Here is a 19803-nt window from a genome sequence, read left to right on the forward strand (position 1 = left end):
AACTAAGTAGGTAGAATTACTCTTTCCATTCAGGTGCAGAAAGAGCTGCTGAGTACTGAGCACACAAAGAAGAGTTGGGTAGGACTGAGTGTCTTCCTTGCCACCAGTGTGTTCTGTCCTGTAGGGATTTCCCATACCTACCACTGCACTACACGACCCTCTGACCAAATCGGATGGACAAGGTATGGTCATTTCTTCTGCTGGGAGACTTGTTTTCACCAGAAACTTGTATTTTCAGCAAGAGGTGACATGTGGCACTATAGTGGGGACACATCTTAAGCACTGTACCAGACAGAGGAGACTGGTATCCAGTTCAACTGTCTTACACAGAAAAAGATCTCTTAACTCTCTTGACTCTTTGACTAAAACACCTAAAGATGAGACTCTCTAAAGCTTTAGTTTGATCCAAGAGCCTAATGAATCATGTCAGGATGAAAAACTCGTTCTATTTCTCCTGGCCCTCTGACCCCCGCCTTCCCCTCCTCTTTGCCCACCCTCTTTTCTCCCTTCCTTTCCCCCTCTCTCATCAAGGTAGCCTGCGTTTAGCCAGAGACATTAACAAATCCAAAGAATTCATCAGTATTTTATGACAGCTCCATCGGGGCAAACAACTGGAATGTTGTCCAGGCTCAGGAATAGTCTGTCTATTTTGAAATAGTAAACGACCCAACTGTGGATTGTAATTTGAGACAATACTAGATGCTTGCTTTGCCACTAGTGCACCCCTAACCTGCCTAGGGACTCAGTGCTCCATCATTCTCCAATGGGCAAAGCTGATTCTCTGTTTAAGCCAATCAGCATGTTCCAGTCTTTGGCACCAGAGAGATTAGCTTTCTGGTGGTCACGTGATGCCCACATTTGAGAAGAGTTATTTTCTAGGCTTTCGTTAGAACTATCAAGGGCATACTTTCTTTACCTGTAGCATGAATTGGAAAGGGTCAGTGGGCTGGAATTTCTTGTGAGCACATGGGCCCTGAGCACGGACTAGGCAGGGCTGAAAAGTTCAGAGAAAGATGCTCTCTTCCTGAGAGGCCCTGTGCAGCCTGGATCAAGCTGTGCCTGAAGCAACGGCACCCTTGGGATTTTTCAGTTTTTGTGAGCAAAGAGGTCCCGTTTTTCTTTTCTTAAGCTCATTTGAGTTAGGGATTTTGTCACTTGCGGCCAAAGGAGTCATAACTAATACGGTTATGGGAAGCTGGGTTTGAGGGAAAGTGTCAGGTAATTTCCAAAATGGAAAGGCTGAGCTACGAGCAGAGACAGGTTCTAAAGTTCCGCTAGGCACACGCTCTCCTTTTCCTGAATTCATAAACCACTTTGCTTCTTTGGCCAGGGGCGGTATGTATATATCACGCTGTCTTGAGCTGTAAATCTAGTCCTTGCATGGTAGGTACAGTTTTCATGTCTATAGAACTCTGGTATGAAGAAATGTAACTTTCTTTATTGTTTTATAATTGAGTTTAATTTAGCTCAAAGACCTTTGTGTCTACAAATGGCAGAGAACTTTTATCTTGCTGATTCTAGCCAGTTCTGGCTTAAAGCTTAAAGTATCTGTTAGGGGATAATAAGTTAGTTCATGATCCTGAATAATTTTCTCCTGGCAGTGATGTGCTTTCTAGCAAGCATGGCAGGAAGGCAAAACTGTCTGGGCTGGGAGCTGACCTCTGACCATGGACAGCAGGTTCTGATCCATGGTGGCGTTGGGCAGCCATCCCTGCTGGCTTCACCCTCTCTACATACAAGCTTAGCTTCTGCAGACTCTGCCAGGCCCTCTTCTTTTGTACGGTTTGAGTTCCCTTGGTCCCTAGACTCCTAGCAAAGTCCTTTCTCCATTCTGGTTCTTGAGACCTGGGCCCCTTAGCTCCCTGATTTAACGCCAGGAACTTCTGTCTTTATATATCCCACAAGGGAGAGACATGCATTGAGTCAGCTAGGTACCTGTCTACCCAAGGTAGCTACAGGCCCTAATTACTGCCCAGGAACCACCCGGAAGACTCCCCTGTCTCTCCCCTCCCTCTTCCCTCTCTTCCCTCCCCTTCTCTCTTTTCTTCATTTCTTTTTTTCTCTTTCCCTCCCGCTCATCTCCATGTGCACTTGGTTCTGGTTCGATGGCAAACCTAAAACACAGCCACAGCGACCTTGTGAGGTAGCTTCCTTCCTCCTGATACTCTGAAAAGTCTGCTGGCCCTGGCCCCTTGAACTCTCTAAGCTCAAGAAGAGTACCTGTCCTCATGTGTCCTGGGCTGGATTCTTTGCCCTAGGTTTCCTTACTGGATACTGTATTGACATGAATAAATGATCCCTCTTCCTTTCCTCCCTTCCTGTTCTATGTCGCCACATCCCTGGTTTCCAAGACTCTTCCTTCCTTTAGTCTTTATCTCCAGATGTTGGCTGTGTAGATTCTATGTGGAAAGGTCAAGAGTTCCCATCACTGCCCTTTTCAAGACGGGCTCGTCTCATTCCAGCAGCTGGGAACCTTGTCGCTCACAGACTTGTCTCAATGGAGAGAAGAAAAATCTCAGTGCAGAAATGATAACTCAGAAGAATTCTTGAGAAGAAAGGGCACGTTGGTGCTATCACAGCATGATTTGGCTTTGAAAGCATCAGTGTTCACCCACCCTTGAGAGCACATGCCCAACTCACTCCTCACGGGGCGTGGTTTGTCATTGCCTCAACTGTCTGTCCATCTGCCTGAAACTGTGGTGTCAAATTCTTCCCACTCCACCAAGGACCATCACCATGAAAGGGGTGCTCCATCCCAGCGCACGTACCTTTTCCAGAAAGCCGGTGTTGTTTTAGTCACTTGTAATTGGTTCTTGTATTTTATATTAGCAGCTCTCTGGCCAGAGACACACCTTGAGTTTCTCGCAGCATCCCCTTGTTGTTTCGGGCTAAACTGTGTCTGCCCCCAAGATAGGCTGCAGTTTTAGTCTACAGAACATGTTTGGAACAGAGTCTCTGTAGGTGTAAAGGATCACCTTTAGGGAGCACCTACCATAGAAGCAGGCCATCCTCTGAGGAAAAGGAGAGGACATATCTGGACAGAGATGCTTGGGAAGAGGTATCCAGTGGTAGAGGCAGGGGTGGGAGAAACCCATCTAGAAGCTGAGATGCATGGAACCCCAGAATTTAGACGAAAGTCCAGAGGGAACAGAGTCCCGAGAATGCCTTGGTTTTAGCCTTCACAATCCCAGAACTGTGAGGGAAGAAGTTTATGTTCAGAAACCACCATCTCTGTACTATTTCCTTCCAGCAGCTCAAGAAAGAAGATGGTGAAGGAGATTACCTCATAAACCCACTTCTCTCCATCAGTCCTTGGGGCTGGTATCCTGAGGGCTTAGAACAGTGCAGGAGCCGTGGGGTACCCAGCTCTGTTTCCCTAGCTGGTGTTCCTGAGTGCTGGACATTGGGAGGCTAATAGCTCCAAGCTGCTGCCATGTTGAAAAAAAAAATCTCTCTGAGGAATAATAGCTACCCTGCCCAAGTCTTAAAGTACCCAGAGGGGATGAAGCCCCTAGCCAATTATCCACTGGCTGACATGGCGACAGAGGCCGTTTACCTTCTTGTGGGACAAGATTTTGGGTGAGTTCATGCTTAGATGCTCTCTGAGGAGTCAGAACTAGATGCTCTCCATTAGAACCTATACTCCAATATTCCCTCACCTCGACTCCCCCCTCTTTCTTCTTTTGAAGGGACATCACTGCCATGGCTCTCTCTGAGGACCCAAACTCTCTTCTCTGGCTAAGCTTCTAGGGAAGCTGTCCTCTAAGGACACAGCCCATTCTTATCCGATGAGGTTAAGTTTCCCCATCCTGGTTAAGAGTCTAAGTCCTGGGTGGAATATGGGAGCTGGCACAGCCAACAAGCTTCCACAGCTGTGGCTGTTAAGCAGTGGACCGTGCTCTGAGCCTCAGTGGCCTGGGCTGCCTGCGTTGATGGGATCTCACAGGGTTGAGTCTGGCAGGACTCATGGTCTGAGAGAGCAAGTCTGTGAGGACGGATTTGCAGAAGCTAATTTGCATGTGGGAGTTTCAATGCTGGGAAATTATACAGAAGTTTCTCCGTGCCAATCTGGGGATTGGTATGATGTCAAAGGTTGATTTCTGAGTCCAGCCCCTGGGCCTGGGTCTCAGTCCTTAGAAGTAAACTGGGCAGAAGCCCCAAGTGATGGTTTCTATGTAACAGAAGAGTTCCCAGCGTTATCCCTTTGGGCTGATGAAACAGATTTAATTTAGAAAAGAGGAGATGAGGAAGGCGAGTTTTCATGTGTGTACACACATACAACTGCACATGTCTTGTGCACAGGCACGCATGTGTATATGGATAAGCATGCGACCCTGTGCAGGAATACTCGTGCACCTGTGTGCAGGCATGCTTCAGGGGAGACACATACATAACACAGAGATGCAGCCACCGTCTTGACAAGTGTTTTTGCTTTATTTGGGCAAGACAAAGCCACCGGCACCTGCAGCTCTTCCACAAAGGTGGCAAGAGTCCCACCTGAAGCGAGTGAACCCTATGTGTCTGAATGCTCGCCGCACTTATCGTCATCTATTTTTGTATGAAAGATCTCTTTGCTTTCGGTTCCTGACTATCTCGTGCTTGCTGCTTCCGTCCTTGCTCCCCTACCCGGCGAAGCCCTCCAGTCAGCCTTTCATCGTGGCTCAGCCTTTCTGTGTGGATTACACGGAGGGAAGTTTACAGTCCCTTTTAGCTTTTGTTGCTGTTCCCGTCTCTGGATGCTGGTTTTGAGGCTATAGATATTTTACCTCACAGAGAGGGGATCTGAATGCTCCGATTTCTTTGTTCACAGATAAACCTGGGCTTGGAGCCCTGCTTCTCCCAGATGCACAGAATCTGTGCTGTGCCATCTGCCAGCAGGTGGCAGAGCGTGCATCCTGCTTGTTTTGATAGGAGCTTCCAGGGTTTGCACTAAGCTCTGTCTGCCTTGACTGCCCCTCTCTATTATAAGTTACGAGGCAGGAGCTCGGGTCCTGAGGTTAACTGCATTCTTATTTCTGGCATGTTCCCTCCATCCCGCTGTCTGAGATCTGCTCTGTTATATTTTCTATGGTTTTGTTCTTCCCCAGTGCCCTCCTCATTTGTCCCAGGAGCTGGCTCGGAGTGCTCTTACAGTTGCTGACTCCAGACCTGAGAGCGACCATTGCTGAGTGGTTACCCTACTCCAGCCAGGACTTGTGTGATAAGGCATGTGAAAGGCCCATCCCCTTGAGGCAGGAGTACAAGTCTGGGATATGACTGATGCCCCACAGCTCCTCCAAGAGGCTTTCCAGCCCCTTCCCCACAGCCTTATTGTTCTGTTCATCTCTTCTATCCTTCTTTCTCCCCACAGGCCTTCCTTAGTGAGTCACTAACATCTGAACCTCATCTCAGGATCTGCTTCTAGGGACCCCAAGTAGATCTGCATAGAATGTGTAGGTGTGTGTGTGTGTGTGTGTGTGTGTGCGTGCGCATGCGTGCATGCACACATGTGTCTGTATGCATGTGTGTGTGCACATGCATGTTTACATGTGATGTATGTGCACACATGTGTGCGCACATGTGAGCAGGAACACACACACACACACACACGGGTGTGTGTGTGTGTGTAGCTACTTGAATACAATTCTTCACGCTTACCCCCTCTTTGTGTCCCACTGAGCAGGTCTGGGACCTCTCCTAGTGTTATTCATTCATCCAACTCTCTACTCATCCTTGCTCATAGTGGAGCCACCATTGTATACAGCCACTTACAAATGGCAGCAGATTGCCTCTTCTCTATGTGACCACAGATACAGTCTCTATGCATTTCCTTGCATGTGGAGACTTGGCCTGGAGTGACAGATGCCTGTGTGAACAGCCATTGGGTGTTCATGCCAAGACCGAGGGCAGTATGCCTAGCTTCACGGAGTCCTACAGATGGCTCCCCATGGCTGCACTGGCTCTCGAGAGTGTCTCTTCTCACACTCTCTTCTACAGCTGGAGGCTCATCCAGCAGCCTGTATTCTGGTGCTGGGTTTCCACTGTTCTAATTTTCTCCACATTGCAGGGAACGGCCAGCATCTCTGAGTACTTGTCAGATAGCTCCCATTCACAGAAACACCTACTGGTTTAAAAAAAAAAAAAACAACACAATTTAAAGACAGTCTTTGTTTATTCTAGACATTAATCCCTTGTTGCTTTATTCGGCAAGAGTATCTCCATTGAGTGGACCATCTGTCTTTTCCCCTTGCTTGTGGCATCCTTTGCTGAGCAGAAGTCCTTGGGAGTTACTGCCTTATGTTCTCCCCATCATGGGGAGATCTGGATGAACTAGCTTTTTTATATCTCTCTAGGTATTTAGTGCACTGCTCCCAACAGGAGCAGGTAGGAATCCACAGGGAGCGGTGTTAAAGGGCAGGATCCCATTCACCTTTCCTAGTTACCTTTCTGCACTCTGGATTTCTCTTCTGTGAACCTTATTTGTTTTTTTTTGGAGCCTTCATGTGCATGGGCCATCTCCCCAAACCCTAGAGGTGTCTTGACTTACTTGAACTACACGGGCAATCCATGTTAACAAGCCATGTTAGGCCTCGCACCACTGCATAAACAACAGAAGCATAACTCCTTGGCAGCCCTTACTAAGAAGAATGTTTTGTCTCTGTGCATCCCATTAGGTCCCCTGTCATCAGTATTCAATATCAAAGCAATGGGTGCATAGCTGAGCAGCCTGTGGTGCATGCTGGAGCTGAGGAGTCAAGCATCTCTTTGGAGACTCCTCGTGGGTGTTTAGTGAGCACTGAGCACATTGGTAGGTTGGCCCTATGAGAAAGGATTGTTGAAGGGATACCTTTGATTCCCACAGGAATCAAATGCCTACAGGAGAGGCTCTCAGAAAAGCAGGCATAGACAATAGGGCTGGCACTGCCTGCAGAGTTAGCTCTCAGCCTGGACTGTTGCCTGGGCCAGGACCCAGCAAGTGTTTTCTGCGAAGAGCCAGATAGTAAACACTTCAGGTGTTGATGGCGAGTCTCTGTCACAATGATGCTTCTCTTCCAATGCAGCACAAAAGCAGCTATAAACATGAGAATGCATGGGTGGGCTGTGGGCCAATAAAACTTTATTAACAAATGTAGGTGCTAGCCCAGCCATCCTTATTGTTATCCATGTGGGTGCCCACACATGGTCTAGTCACCTTCCAAGATTCTGCCTTTTAATAAGATTATGCTAGTAACACTTAAGTTTGGTGTATGTGTGTGCGTGCACGCAGGCATGTGACACTCACAGGCAATGAGATTTATGGCTGCGAATTTGCATGTTGTTTCTGGCTACATTAAGAGAGTGACGGCAAGGTTGAATAGAAACAGTGGGAGCAGTATGGCCCTTGTGTGGTTTGATGCTAAAATGTCACCACAGGACCATGTTCTGAATACTTGGTCTCCAGATTGTGGTGACATTTAGAGACTGTGGAGTCTTTAGAGGTGATGTCTGGTTGGTGGCAATGGGTCATTAGGAGCAAGTCCATGAAGCTTAGACATATGGCTCCAGCCTGTTCTTGCTGCTTCTTGTCAGCCAAGACATGAAAAGCCATTATGCTCTGGCCTGCTGGTTTTGCCTTCTCTGCCATCTTGTTTCGTGACCTTCTGAAGCCTCCAGCTTAAATAAAGTTCCTCCCTCAAGTTGTTCCTGTTGTGTCTTACCCTGACAGAGAGAAGAAAGGTAACTAATGTTTCTCTCACTCAAATCCATGACATTTGCTCTCAAGCTCTTTCCAGGAATGTTTGAGAATCGGGGAAAGAAGGGACTGTAAGTAAGACCCTCTCTCTCCTTCCTGGCAGTATGCACAGTTAGACTTAAGTATGACTGTAAGACCCAAAGAACAGTGACAGGCATGGAAGCTCCGGCTCTTTTTACAGCCAGTGACAAGTCTCGATGTTAAGGATGCTACCACCTGTCCCTCCTGCATTGCTGTCAGACTGCCACCAAACCGTGGGAACCTGGAGCTGTGATGTGACAGATTCAAAGTGTGGTGCGGTAAGAAAGGACAGCTACTCTGGCCACCATCCATAGCCACGGCTACCATCTTCTTTTATTACTTGTCCTGGTTAGTTTTATACCAATTTGACATAAAGTTTTTGGAAGAGGGACTCTTAACTGACCCATAGGCAAGTCCTTTGGCCTTGGTTAATGATTGGTGTAGGAGAGCCTAGCTCACTGGGGGCAGGGCCGATTTTGGGCAGATGGGCCTGAATCACATAAGAAAGCAGGCCGAGTAAGCCATGAAGACCTCCCCCATGGTGTCTGTGTCAGTTCCCAACTCTGGGCTCCTGTCCTGTTTGAGTTCCTTCCCTATCTTCCATGGATGATGAACAAGCTGGGAATTAAAGAAACCCTTTCTTCTTCCTCTAAGTTACCTTTGTGCACAGTGTCTTATCTCAGTAATAGAAGGCTAACTAAGATGCTGTGGATATTGGCTTGGTGAAGCAGGTGTACCTGTGGGATCCAACTCGGCTGCAGGTAACAGGAACCTCAAATAATAATGATGTAATCAACATGGAAGTTTAAAAAGAAATCTCAGTAGTGTGCAAATTCCATCATCATGTTGAAACCCTTTCTCAGGTGCCCTGGCAGCAGGTCCTGTTCATATCCCCTCAAGTGTTGTGGAAACTGTACTGACAAAGACCTAGAGATAAGAGAAATGCTGTTCTTACTGCAAGTCATGAAATGCTGTAGAGCCAATACAAGTCAAAAGAAGCAACAGAGATTTCCTGCAGGCTTCATAGGGTACAGTGCTTACCTTCATCTTGCAAATATCTCCGTCTTGGATTTTTGTCCTCCAGATTTTGGTGGCAATGACAATGTTGCTGTCTGAAGCCCCTACACCATCATGGGGCCCTGTAAATACATGGGCATCTCAATGGCCATGTGGAGTTGAACATGCGACACTATGATTCCTACCAATCTTTACTGTAAGGAAGGGTAGACATGCAGGCCAGGGATGGAAACTGCGGCCTCTGCCACGCCCATCCTCAGATGAAGTTCTTCTCACCTCCTGATAGCTTCTCAAATCACCTCGCCCATGAGACATGAGGTATTGGGTCTTTCCCTTAGGACAGAAGCTATTCTTGTCCTTGCCTGGTTTGTGAGCTTTGTGGTCACTTCCTGTTGATGGAGATACTTAAAACGGCAGCTCCCAATCTTGGTTGCCACTTGTGGAAGAAACATTTTAAAATGGCGGCACCCAGTCTGGCTTGTTTTTAATCGGTCTCCATTTTCCCACTAGCCTAGGCCTGCCTGAGAATACGCCGCCACTGCTCAGCCACTGAGGCGGCCAGAGACACCAGCCCTGCCACTCACAAGATGCCAGCATAGGAGATGGCTCTGCCAATCTTCCATGCTGTCTCTACAAGGCTGGGCTGAGCCCAGACCATCACACCATCCACGTGGTACCCAGTAGAAATGAGACTCTAATGCTTAAGTTATCCAAAAGCTTTACATGTTTGATAATGCTCAATAAACAAGATGCTCACACAATTAGAGGTGTAACCCAATACCTGACCGAGATATTGCAACTACCTTAGTCTCCCAGAGACACATGAACATCCGCTGCCATGTTCCCTTCTCTCTTGTCCTCTCTTTTCTAGCTCCTCCTCTTCCTCTCCTCTTCCTCTCCTTACTGCTCCTCTTCCTCTCTTTACTCCTCCCACCTTAGCTCCTCCCAACTTGCAGGAAAAATATGCTGCTACAACTTTCTGACATCCATATTGTTCTGTGAAAGAAACATCACTTCTTGTGGTTTATATTCATGGCCTTCAGATGACTCGTGGTCAGCAAGACGGTAGATGCTTTCTCTACCTCACTCTGGCTATCAGTCTTGGGTACCAACTTAGCTTCCCAGAGACAATTACAGATAATCTTAGCTGTCACCCACCTGCTGAACATGATTTCTGCTGAACATGAATTTCCCCTAAGGTCCAAACCCAAGACCTCCCAAACAACCTGAGCTGTGCTTTTGAGTTAGGATCTCAGGGTAGCTGCTATCAGTTGGCATCTGAAGTCACAGAGGGGACCATCCGTGCTAATCTTAGGAGAAATGGGAAATGACCCATGAAGATTCAAGTAACCTTTTGATATGATCTACAGATTTTTAGAGAAAATTCATACAGATGTCAATCTTGACCTCTAGAAACTCAAAGTGTGGCTGTTTCAATGAGGAGTTTCGTTTCTTACATTAGAATAAGAGTTGAGTGTATTTACCAAGGAAAATCTGTAGGTTCTGGCCACTCTTTGTTACTCAAATTCATTAAAACATCTCTTCCCCTAGACTCAACATGCAAAGTGTCAATTTCATACTAACACATACTCCCAATAGTTGGGATACAGCCTGTTACTCGGTGGGTAGATACAAACGGGATAGTGTATTATCCAACAAAACCATTAACTTTGCTAATTCTAGGGATATTTCCATTTTTAAATTGGATCTGGCTTCTATAACATAAGATCATAGACAGATTGGCTTATAACCGACAGGTTTATTTCTTTCGGTTTTAAGGTCTAGAAGTCTGGGATGTGGACCCTGGTAGATTTAGTGAGCAGCTTCGTGGTTCCATATGGGGGCCTTTGCACGCCGACTCTCATGCTCTATATGGTAGGAGATCCAAGACATTCCCATGCCTCCTTTATAAGAGGACAGATTCACATCATGAGAGCTCCAGATCATCTCTCATGGCTCCACCTTCTAACACCACAATCTCAAGGGCCAGAGTGTCAGCATACGCATTTTGGAGAAACAATCATTTGGGCTGTAGTATTACATCTACTTATTAAAGCTAGCGGGGGACACATTTTTAAACGCTACAGGATTTTTTTTCTCATTCTGATTTTTTTTTTTAAATTTACAAACTGATTTGACGAAGACGCCTCCCACTCCTAAGTCATCTCAGCAGAGAAAATAGATTTATAAATGGAGCAAACTAGACTACTGCTTCTGGAATGCAGTAAAGGCCTGGGCAGGGGCAGGAAAAGGAAGAACTCAGGGATCTGAAGGGGGTTGGTTCTACTGCAAACCCACCGGATGAAGCTTCCTCAGGGCAGCTTGACAGCCCTAGCCTGCTGGGCAGGGGGTGGATGACATAGTGCATTTCTGTGGCCATGTCGGTGAAATTGAAACTGGCTAAAAATGTGTCATCGGCTGTCTTCCAGGTGCTTCCTGTACTAACATACTTAATTTCATAGCTACCATGCCAGGCTGTGTGTGAGGGATCTGGCCTGACTTTATAACCCCACAACTAAAAAGATTCTTTTGGTAGGAGCTGTCTGAAATTCTATGTGCTTGTAAGATATAAAATGAGTTTTTCCAATCTATATTTGTCCATCTGCGAAGACACTGGACCTAAGAATCAAATCTACAGGAAAGAAAAAGAGAGGAGAAGCAGTATGCTCTTAGTGAAGACGTTTAGGGCAGAGGGTCTGGGTAATAGGGACAGCTTTGTTTCTTTCCCTTGAAAAACCCAGTAAGAATCTTGTTTGTGATTGGTATCCATCCTCCACAAGAGGTTTGGCCAGCTGCTGTAACAAACATTCCCCAGAACCTCACAGGGTTTGCAGGAAGGCTCTGATTAGCCTTTTTTAGGGGCTTTGCAATACAATGTTGCTAATTCTATAAATTTGTCCATTGCTGGGAATGAAAGAAAAAGAGCTCTTTGGAGTGGCCTTGAAACAGCAAACACATGCTTGTGTCTAGAGGTGACAGTGGCTATTTCTGTTTGGACACATTGTCTCCACCTGTATTGGCTAGGGAATCAGAGACAATGCATTACAGGCCCAGAAGCACTAACGGGAGCTTGTGACCACCACAGAGTCCCTGCCAAGGTGGAGGCATTCAATTTTTGATCCTTTACTCATTATGCTGCAATTCATTCACATTCATTCTGATTTTGGAAAGCAGTACACCCAGACATTATTTATCTTGATTATTGAGCTTTATGGCATTCCCATAAATTTATCAGACAAGCCTCATTTTTGCTACAAATTGAGGGAAAATGGAAAATAGCAGGGTTTTGACTGAACAGTTGCTTTTGTGATAGAGCCCTGGGAAAGAGCAAACCTTACAGAGTTGGGGTTGTAGTAGCTGACATCCACATAAACATTCACAGAGAAGGAAGTGCCAAGGACATATGCTCCACTATGTTCATAGCAGCCTTATTTATAATAGCCAGAAGCTGGAAAGAACCCAGATGTCCTTCAACAGAGGGATGGATACAGAAAATGTGGCACATTTACAGAGTGGAGTATTACTCAGCTATTAAAAACAATGAATTTGAGAAATTCTTAGGCAAATGGATGGAACTAGAAAATATCATCCTAAGTAAGGTAACCCAATCACAAAAGAACACATGCAGTATGCACTCTCTGATATTAGCCCAAAAGTTCAGAATACCCAAGATACAATTCACAGACCATATGAAGCTCAAGAAGAAGGAAGACCAAAGTATGGGTGCTTAGGCCCTTCTTAGAAAGGGGAACGAAATACTCACAGGAGCAAATATGGAGACAAAGTGAGACAGAAGGAAAGGCCATCCAGAGACTGTCCCACCTGGGGATCCATCCCATATCCAGTCACCAAACCCAGACACTATTGTGGATGCTAAGAAGTGCATGCTGACAGGAGCCTGATATAACAGTCTCCTGAGAGGCTCTGACAGAGTCTGACAAATACAGAGGCAGATGCTCGAAGCCAAACATCAAACTAAACACAGGGAACTCCAATGGAGGAGTTAGGGCAAGGACTTAAGCTGAAGGGGTTTGCAACCCCATAGGAAGAACAACATCAACTAACCAGACCCCGCAGAGCTCCCAGGGACTAAACCATCAACCAAAGAGTACACATGGAGGGACCCATGGCTCCAGCCACATATGTAGCAGAGGATGGCCTTGTCGGACATCAATGGGAAGAGAGACCCTTGGTCCTGGGAAGGCTTGATGCCTCATTGTAGGGGAATTTGAGGGTGGGGAGGCGGGAGTGGGTGGGTGGGGGAGCACCCTCATAGAAGCAGGGGAGGGGTATGGGATAGGGGTTTTCCGGGAGGGGGCGGGAAAGTAGGAAAGGGGATAACATTTGAAAAGTAAATAAAAAAAAATATCTAATAAGAAAAAAAAAGAACTTAAGAAAAAAGTGAAACTCTGAGGAACTGCAGAACAGTGAGGGGAGAGATCAATTTGGGATGGAGGCTCTGGATTCCTGGGTGTCACTGCACTGGGTTGTTATTTTGTCCGTGTGCCCTACAGGAAATGTTGTGTGTGCAATTTCCCCAGTGACCTTCCAAGTACATCATGGAGACAATTAAAAGCGTATCCCGGAACCACAGAGTTCCAGTGATTGGCTGGAGGTTAATCAGTGTGAATTGAGCGGGCAGAGCTTGTTGGAGTAAAATCGATTGGAATCCTGATGAGCAAAAGCAGAATTTTTTACCGCTATGCTTCTCTTCTTAGAAACTGTTTGCGTGAGTGAGTGTGTGTGTGTGAGTGTGTGTGTGTGTGTGTGTCTAAAGTTGTACCAGAATCAGCGGAAGCTCCTGTAAGATGCCAAGCAATTGATTTTGTTAAAGATCCTGGATAGTTTCCATTTATTGAACTGTAAACATATAGCGATTTAACTTATTCTGTTGGTGTGGTTTTTCTTTTAACCAGTATCTCTCACATTTTGTGCTTCTGTGAGTTTCATGTGGGCGTAAATCTATAAAATTGACCCAGGTCCTCTCTCACTCTCAGCAGAAGACCGATCTTTCCCTCGTTCCCTCTCTTTCTGTTTGGTGTGTTTGCCTTGTGATGTACCTGTGGGCTTGATAAAGTCAAAAGAACTTTGAAGACCAGAATTATTGGCCAGCTACGCTTCAGCTTAGGATGCAAGAGAAATGTATACCCACATGTGGCTCAAAAGGAAGACTATTCTTGCCCAGGGCATTGCTTTAGTCTTTGGTGTAAGTTTCAAAACCCACCTAGCATCCCAACAGTTGTGTTCACTGTGTGAGTTACCATGGCAATTAGAAAAGCTTGATGTTTTGAGAAATACCTTGTGTAAGGCTCTTGAGGCACAGTGTGCAATGCTGTGAAGAACACAGACCTCACTATGGCTGGGAGTCCCAGTGATAACATTACTCACTGTCATCTGGTGGGCTCACTTTCCCAACCGCCTTCCTGGGGATAATTGGGGTCTCGGAGTGATGTGTTAATATCGGTTACCTAGGAGTTGACCCACTAACAGGGAGCACGGATGGCACCAGGGAAAGACTCATTAAGCTGATAATGGGAAGCTCTCTCTCCTCTTAGGCAGATGCTCGAGGTAAACAAAGAATGTGAAAGGACAGAGTTTGCTTTTGGGGTATGGCAATCGAAGGATGTGTCACTGACACCTGGGCTGGATTTGAAGCGTAAGTTGTTCATCTGGTTGATAAAGGGCAAAGTGAGGAAGGAGAATGAGGCATTCAAACCATGGGGACCATGTGAAGTCAAGCGCAGGTCTGATGGGGATGTCCCCAGCCCAGGACGCTTGTCTGGTCTACTGCCACCTCTTTCCCATCTCCCAGCTAAGGCTACCAGTGACATTGAAGGATTTTCTCTGGGCACTGTGTCTCTTCCCTAGGCCCTTAAACAAAAGGGAACAAAACTATGTGCCTGGATCTATAAACTATGTTTTTCTCTCTCTGAAGAGCAGCTCATGGTCCACAAGGCAAGAGGCTTCTTTGCTCAGATCTGGGACAAGCTCAAAGTGCAAACTCTCGGGGCCCATGGGGATCAAGCCGAGCCTGACCTCACCTGGTATGGCGCCCTTTGCTTTACTCTGCTCTGTTTACCACTTTAGGGCCCCTTCCGGGTTCTTCCTGCTGAATCCCTTGGGCCTGATCTCTGCTAGTGGTTGGGGAAGGCTTCCTCAGTGATGTTTATCAAAAACAACGTTGTTGGCAGAGTTGTAGGAGTGGAAACATTTAGAAACTGTAAACAAAACTATGTGACTTTGGACAGCACATACAAAATGCTTTGTATACTGCAAAAGGCTTCATCGTGTGAACAGTTAGCTGCATGGAAGTTATAGGTAGAGAGCAAGGAGAGAAAGATGGGAGACAGAAAAACAAGGAGGGCAAAAGGGTAGAAAGTATTAGAGTTATTGCGACATCAAATCCGCTGGCTGAGAATTACGGCTGAAGCACTAAATGGCTCCCAGCCATCATAAAGTCTGCATTCTTTATAGAGAATAACACAATGTGCAGCGGCAGCTATATAGAGTATTATCTCAAACCCCAAATTTTCTTAGTATTCATACATAGCCATGTAGGGATCACACACATTTTGAGGATGCAACAGAGACAGCCGAGTTTACAGGAAAGACTAAAGCCATGTCAGGGTCAGGAAGACACCCTTTCACCCTATGCTTAGGGGTGTAGTTCTAAACATTTGAAGTTGATTTCAGTTCTTAAGAATTCATCTGCACCACTGGAAACCCACTTTTGACTTACATACCCATTCTATAGATGTGACAATGGCCACCAAGTTCTCAGGTTTGTGGGACACAACTAGCCTCTTGGGTCTTTGGCTCAGAGCTTCCACTGAGCCCCATGGAGTATCCCCAGAGCATCATGTGTCAGTACTCTGCCTACTGTTGAAGGCTAGATGTAGATTCCTTCAAATGCTCCTTTTCCTCAGAAGCTTCTCCTTGTGGTATTCAGACTGCATGCTGCCCACTTTTCTTAGGCATGCCCCTTATCCCAGACACTATAGCCCATAAAAACATGCCCACTGATGATCTGATGACCTTTCCTTCAGAGATGCAAAACACAGCACAGGTGATTCTCCTGGTATTTGGATAACTTGGAGGAATGATTGGCAAAACCAGTGATTCATTTCAGGGTAAAATGTGTAAGAAAGTCACACACTTTAGTTAGTTTCCCTCCCCTGGGTTGTACATAACAATTACCTTTGAGTTTCCCCATGGATTCTGTACCCCACTTCTATCCTTCCTTTTCTCCTTTTCTTGTTCTCCACCTGGAACTTGACTTTAACTTAGTATTACATGTGATGTTCAATTGTAAATTTAGCAGTAAATATAAAAAAGCCAGCCCACAGACAAACCCTATATACTCTCCTATAAAAGCCACTGCATGTCAAGTCTCCTCTAATGGAGATAAGCACTAAAGGCTCACAGTTGTAGAGAGGGCAAGCCCTGGCTCCTGGCGGCCATCTGCACTTCATAGCTGAGTGGAGGCCATGGTTAGGTTTGCTCAGATGCAAAGAGCAAGTGACCCTTCCTCGCATGCAGGGGGGCCAGAAAGGAGAGTGGCCGGAAGGGAGAGCAGGGAAAGTGGCAGTTGGTAAGAGTTCATAAAAAAGGCTCCTTGCCCCAGGGAAGAAATTTAAAAAATAATAAAAGGATTTGAAATTATGGTCAATATACTTTTTGTTGTTGTTGTTGTTGAATTAGGGAAAAGCTGGAAGAAGCTGAAGAGGAGGGCAACCCTGTAGGAGGACCAGCAGTCTCAACAAACCTGGACCTCTGAGATCTCTCAGATACTGGACCACCAAGCAGGCAGCACACACCAGCTGATATGAGGCCTCCAACACATACACAGCAGAGGACTGCAGGGTCTGGGTTCAGTGAGAGAAGCACCTAACCCTGGAGAGACTTGAGGGCCCCAGGGAGTGGGGAGGCCTGGTGGGGTGGGGTGGGGCAGGGGCATGGGGACATCCTGGGGTGGAGGGATGAGGGGAGAAGGTATGGGATGAGAAACAGTCAGAGGGTGGAGCAGGAGGCGGATAATGACTGGACTGTAAAAAAAGATTAAAGATAATTTAAAAAAAGCAACAATGTAACCATGGAAAGGCCATTGAAATGACTTTGAGTGTATTCAGAGCAAAAGTAGAGGGCTGGTGTGTGTAAGTGTGTGTGTGTGTGTGTGTGGCAAGAACCAACACGCCCCATTGTGGGAAGCAACAGCGGCAACATCTCAACCTCAAGCTTCTTCCCATGCCAGTTCCCTCTCCTTTCCCTCTTCTGTGCCTATCCCGGTTACGGACATTACTTTTAAAACGTATTTCCCTAGCAGAAGATGTGATGGACTTGGGGCACCCGAAGCTGAGGCAGGCAGTGATAGTTTAGGGTGTTTCCCTTCTCCTCAGGGCCCCGTAGCATGGGCCCTGCAGGTACAGATTATTTTATGTGGCCTTGTTTAGAGATGTGGAGCCTTGGGTTTTTGATCTAGAGACAAAAGCTAATAAAAAGCCGGAAAGATGAAAAGCAACAGAAAGAGCCTTGTTTCGTGTGTCACATTAGTAGTCTTGGAGCTGGGCTGAAATACAGCCCATCACGGTCTGTCATCCTGGCGTGAGCTCCTGGTAAAGCCCTCCCCTCGGATTCCGTTTTACACAGACCTCTGAGTATTTCTCTTCCAGAAGTGTTGTTTTTGAAAGAGAGTGTCCTAGTAACTCACGTGTCCCTTTCCCACACACTGTAGAATCTCTAGATGATGAAAACACCCAGGATCAGAGAAAGATAAGCAAAACTCGAACGGCAAGAAGATAAACTCATCTCTAAGAGAACTCCGTTTTCAAAAGTGGCTTCCGTTTTTTAGGTTTGAAAAAAAAAAACCATCAGAGATTAAAAGTTATTTTTTTGGAAGGGAGAATTTTATAAATGAAATGGGGAAATTGTAGAGTATTTAAACCCCTCTTTCCTTGTACCTGAGAAAATATTTTAGATAAAAATATGTCTCTGGATAATTTTAGGTGAAGCAAAAATGCATTATGAGTAGTATTATCAATTGGACAATTTCAACTCTTTCAAATGACCAATGTATCCAATTAAGAGTAATTTTAGAAGTGTATAGTAACTAAGTCCATTTATATTAGAAAATTTTGATGAAAATGATAACAAGCCAAAGAGATCTCAGTTTGTACACAGGTAATTTTAATTCTTTTTTTTTTTTTTTTTTGGGTAATTTTAATTCTTAAAAAGTAACCTCAGTAGGATTCACACTTGCTCTCTCAGACTCTGCCGAAAGTCTGGACATGAATCCTGACATGTACATAATGATTTATGAATGTGTGTTGGGTTGTTTCTCATGCAGAGAGATTGTAGACAGCAACAGATTCCAATCTCCGAATCCTGAAACTTGACATCCAACGTTGATGTCAGTGGGGAGGTAATGGGCCATGCAAATAAAATCTCCATCTTGACAAAGGAGTAGTACAGTAGTTCAATCTAGCAGCCGGCTGTTCCTGGTGAGTGGGATCTACCTGACACCACTGAGCAGCTTCTCTACATGGCCAGTGAACATATAGGAAGACTGTTTTTTTCTTCTCAGCATTTGAAAATCCTTTGAGTCAGTTTCGTATCATTACTATAAAAAATTTCCACAATCGTCGCCTTAAAGTAACACAGATTTATTCTTTTACAATTCTGGAGGCCCGCAGTCTGAAATGGGCTACATTGAGGTGACATCAAGGTGTTGAGACAGGGTTTCTCTGTGTAGCCCTGGCTGTCCTGGAACTCACTCTGTAGATCAGGCTGGCCTCAAACTCAGAAATCCGCCTGCCTCTACCTCCCAAGTGCTGGGATTAAAGGCATGGGCCACCACTGCCCGGCACAAGGTTTAATATTTTTACTATAAATTATTATTAATATATTATTATATAAATATAATATATATTAATTTTACAATATAAATAATGTAATTTATATTGTGTTTTTTTTCCCCTTTCACCCAGGATGAAGAACTATTGGCAATGTATGGCTCCTGATTGGGGAAGAGTCAGTTTTCTTCAGGGGTGTGGGCTCTGGTATGCAAGTCATATTCTTATGGGTAGTCCCACACCTCTGTACATGTGTACAGCACGACTGTACTTAGTACAAAAGTTAGGCAAATGTCACAGAGACTGGACTGGGGGTTCAGGAGAAGTGTCGTTGGAGGGAGGATCAAATGTGATCAAAATTTATTGTATTTGTATATGGAATTCTCAAAGAGTAATAAAAATATACTAAAAGACTTTGCAAATTGGAGAATGCAAGGGGACCCCGAAGATTTATTTAGGACTTAGCAGATTTTAAATGTGAGCCTTTTTGTATGAAGAAGTGAGTTCATATTCAATGGTACTATCAACTTTAGGTTTCTCTGAATGTAGAGATTTTTGCCAAATGAAGGCTAGCTTTAAACAGTCATTAATATTTTGTCTGAGACAACTAAAAACCCCAACTTAGTAAAATACAGATATAAAATTTAAGACAGACATTGAGCTCAAATAAATTTTTTAGCATGTAAAAATAAAAGATTAAAAGTAACAAACAGTAACAAATTTGCATAAATTTACTCATTTGTCATTATTGTATGAGACTTCTGGTTGCACCAGGTCCTTGTCAACTCATGCTATTGTCAGACTATTTCATTTTAGCCATTCTGAAGGACACACGTCTTACTGTAGCTGTAATGTACATCTCTCTGCTTACTGATGAACTCACATAAATCTGTGTATTTGCTGAATGTTAGGTTTCCCTCTTCATGAGTTGCCAAAAATGAGCATTTTTTTTCTGGTTCCTTTGAGTTGGTTAGATTACTGCTTTGAAGACATCCCTCAAGGATTCTGGACAAGCTCTTTTATCAGAGGGCAAGTGAACAACATACAGTTTCTAAATTCACACTGTGGAATCCTAACCCCTCATTTGATACAATTTGGAGGTAGAGACTTTGGGAGTAGATTGGATGCTGAAGCCGGAACCTTCCTAAAGCTGGGCCCCGGCATTACAAACACCCAGAGAGATCTGTAGGCTTTCTACCCTCTGAG

The 19803-nt window shown here is 45.2% G+C and overlaps 1 long non-coding RNA gene across 1 annotated transcript in view; it reads left to right on the forward strand.

Annotated features, from left to right (window-relative positions):
• The window catches only part of LOC143435105 (uncharacterized), a 36653-nt gene extending 19983 nt beyond the window's left edge, over nt 1-16670 (forward strand). Inside the window, exons 5-6 of the long non-coding RNA XR_013105106.1 lie at nt 14685-14793; nt 16451-16670. This is a non-coding gene — a long non-coding RNA (uncharacterized LOC143435105). The remainder of the gene's footprint in view (nt 1-14684; nt 14794-16450) is intronic.
• Nucleotides 16671-19803: the final 3133 nt, after the last annotated feature.

Source organism: Arvicanthis niloticus, chromosome 19 (assembly GCF_011762505.2).
Source record: "Arvicanthis niloticus isolate mArvNil1 chromosome 19, mArvNil1.pat.X, whole genome shotgun sequence".
Taxonomy (NCBI): Eukaryota; Metazoa; Chordata; class Mammalia; order Rodentia; family Muridae; genus Arvicanthis; species Arvicanthis niloticus.